Source organism: Ranitomeya variabilis, chromosome 5 (assembly GCF_051348905.1).
Source record: "Ranitomeya variabilis isolate aRanVar5 chromosome 5, aRanVar5.hap1, whole genome shotgun sequence".
Classification (NCBI taxonomy): domain Eukaryota; kingdom Metazoa; phylum Chordata; class Amphibia; order Anura; family Dendrobatidae; genus Ranitomeya; species Ranitomeya variabilis.
The window spans coordinates 38,534,999-38,538,672 of NC_135236.1; positions in this window are offsets into that span (position 1 = coordinate 38,534,999).

The window sequence follows — 3,674 nt, forward strand, 5'->3', positions numbered from 1 at the left end:
TAGACCCCAAATACCCATCCCCCGTATATGTAGATGCCAACATTTCTGGTGATGTTTAAGCCTTGTCTCTCCCAGGAAAGTCCTTTCCCGCTTGGTAGCGCCCCAGGATTGCCCACTTTTGGTGTGAGTTTCCTTCCACCATTTGGTCCAGATGTCCGTGCATATCAAGAGCTGTTGGCTACCTGGCCTATTTAAGAGGACTTCACCGATATATACAGACCCAAAACAAGCTTCACATTTTCAAACCACCCTGTTTACCGACAACTCTCCACATTTTTTGTATTCCCCTCTAATCTTGAGGTCCCCATCCTCATTATATGAAAGTCAAGCAAACCAACCAACTTTGGTGGCACCAGACGAGCATGTTATTTCTATGGAGGCCTCCCTGACATCATCTGTTTGGGCAATTGGAATTTCAACATCAGATCCTTTTGTTTTCAGGGAGACGAGAAGCGCTTATCATGACTTTCTCCTCTCTCCTCTTTGGAAAAGCACAAATGGTTGTCCAAGGGCTCCTGTGTATAGAATACTCAGGAAAGATAGCTGTCTGCTAAGCAAACTTTATTTAGCTTATCTTTAACTGTTAAACTTTAAAGAAGTATTCCCATCTCCAAGATCCTATCTCTATATGAAGTAGGTGTAGTAATAATAATAATAATAATAATAATATTAGTAAATACCTCCAATTAGAAGTATAGTTCTTCTGATTAGCTATGTCGATTACCCCATTTGCAGGGCATTGCAGTACCTTAGGTATCCATTCTTACAGCCACTCATATATTGACAGTTTTTTGTTAGTAGTCATGTAACCATGGATACCTAAGCTACTAGAATGTCCTGCACATGGGGGTAAGCAACATAACTAATCAGAAGAACTACACTACATTTTCTAATATTATTATTATTACACCTAGTACATATTGGGGTAGTATCTACGTGAAGTGTCTGTCTCAAGGTTACACTTCACAGTGTTTATACTTGTTGGGTCCATGTACCCACACAGCCGGACTGTCTGCTATAGAGGGGTGATGACCTGACTGGGATAGGGCTAAGTATTTACCTGATCACCTCCTTTGGTCCCTATTTTCTATGCAATAACCATTATGGGATTTTTAAGTGTTTTTAAATGAATTGTGCATACCTCCCAACCGTCCCGATTTCAGCGGGACAGTCCCGCTTTGGCACCGGGGTCCCGCTGTCCCGCTTCGGGCATTTAAAATCCCGAATTTGCGGCCGCCGGTGAAGCCCCGCCCACTTCCGGGACGTAGAGACGATTAGGACTAGTCCCGCACTCCGGGCGGGGTCAGTGACGTAAGCGGCCGGCATGATCACACTCTGCAGCCTTTGTTTAGTAAATCTGGGCCAGGAGATCGGGGAAGGAGGGACCAGCTGCGTGCGCGGCGCCGACTCCAGCCTGGTGTCTCCCCCACCACGCACCGCAACGCGCATGCGCGGGAATCTGTGGTACCCGATGCTGAGGCGCAGAGTCTGGTCCTTGTGTCACTCGGAGGCGGCAGCGGCGTGTGAGGGGGAGGGAGGCGGTCATCATTAAAGGCACACACCGGCATGCATTGTGTATGGCGGATAAGGGGCGGCAGGGAGAAGCCTGCAAACCAGATAGTGCAGTGTGTCCATGCACCTCTCCATCCACAGGTCTGTAACACCTCTAACAGTGCCAGCCAGCACCCTCCTAGTGCCAACCTGGCTGTGGGTGTGTGTGTGTGATGGCTGGGTGTGTGTGTGATGGCTGGGTGTGTGTGTGATGGCTGGGTGTGTGTGTGTGTGATGGCTGGGTGTGTGTGTGTGATGGCTGGGTGCGTGTGTGTGATGGCTGGGTGTGTGTGTGTGATGACTGCGTGTGTGTGTGTGATGACTGCGTGTGTGTGTGATGGCTGTGTGTGTGTGTGTGTGAAGGCTGCGTATGTGATGCATTTGTGTCAAAGCTGCATGTGTTTGTGAGCTGCGTTTGTGATGCTGCGTGTGTATGTGTGATACTGTGTGTGTGATGCTGCATGTGTGTGAGCTGCGTGCGTGTGTGAGCTGTGTGTGTGCTGCGTGTGTGTGGGCCGTGTGTGTGAGCTGTGTGCGTGTGCATGTGTGTGAGCGTGTGTGTGTGAGCTGCGTGCCTGTATGTCATTATACAGTATGGAGAACTGTGGCCATTATACAGTATGGAGCATCATGTGCGGTCATTATACAGTATGGAGCATCATGTGTGGCCATTATACAGTATGGAGCGTCATGTGTGGCCATTATACAGTATGGGGCATCATGTGTGGTCATTATACGGTCTGGAGCATCATGTGCAGTCATTATACAGTATGGAGCATCATGTGCGGTCATTATACAGTATGGAGCATCATGTGCGGTCATTATACAGTATGGAGCATCATGTGTGGCCATTATACAGTATGGAGCATCATGTGCGGCCATTATACGGTATGGGGCATCATGTGCGGTCATTATACAGTATGGAGCATCATGTGCGGTCATTATACAGTATGGAGCATCATGTGTGGCCATTATACAGTATGGAGCATCATGTGTGGCCATTATACAGTATGGAGCGTCATGTGTGGCCATTATACAGTATGGAGCATCATGTGCGGTCATTATACAGTATGGAGCATCATGTGCGGTCATTATACAGTATGGAGCATCATGTGTGGCCATTATACAGTATGGAGCATCATGTGCGGCCATTATACGGTATGGGGCATCATGTGCGGTCATTATACAGTATGGAGCATCATGTGCGGTCATTATACAGTATGGAGCATCATGTGTGGCCATTATACAGTATGGAGCATCATGTGTGGCCATTATACAGTATGGAGCGTCATGTGTGGCCATTATACAGTATGGAGCATCATGTGCGGTCATTATACAGTATGGAGCATCATGTGCGGTCATTATACAGTATGGAGCATCATGTGCGGTCATTATACAGTATGGAGCATCATGTGCGGTCATTATACAGTATGGAGCATCATGTGCGGTCATTATACAGTATGGAGCATCATGTGTGGCCATTATACAGTATGGAGCGTCATGTGTGGCCATTATACAGTATGGAGCGTCATGTGTGGCCATTATACAGTATGGAGCATCATGTGTGGCCATTATACAGTATGGAGCGTCATGTGCGGTCATTATACAGTATGGAGCACTGTGTGGCCATATTTTTTTGTTTATAACTATTGTATATGAAACAGTGTGATCAGCAGTGCTAAATGGGTGTAGTTGGGACGTGGATATGGGTGTGACTAATTATGAATGGGTGTGGTCAGAGGCGTGGCCTAAAATTTGCCGCGGCGCGCTTCGCGCGCCGCTAACTTTGTCCCTCTTTCCCATCTTCAAAAGTTGGGAGGTATGGAAATGTGTGTTGTATTTCAATAAAATTTGCAATTTTTATGGTGATCCCTTGCTATTTGCATATACTTTTTCTTGGTTTTTGGTTAACCTGCATGTCTTGGGTGAAACAGGCAGTGAGCCAGGAAGCAAAGTACGACAGCATGGAGAATCTGACTAAGCACTTTGTGAAAGCCTAGCAGCAGACTAGTACATAAGCTGCTTGTGCAGCAGATTCAGCAGCAGCTCCAACAACAGCAGCAACAAGACCAGCACTGACAACAGCAGCAGCAGATTGAGTTGCTCATAGAGAAGGTTCGTGA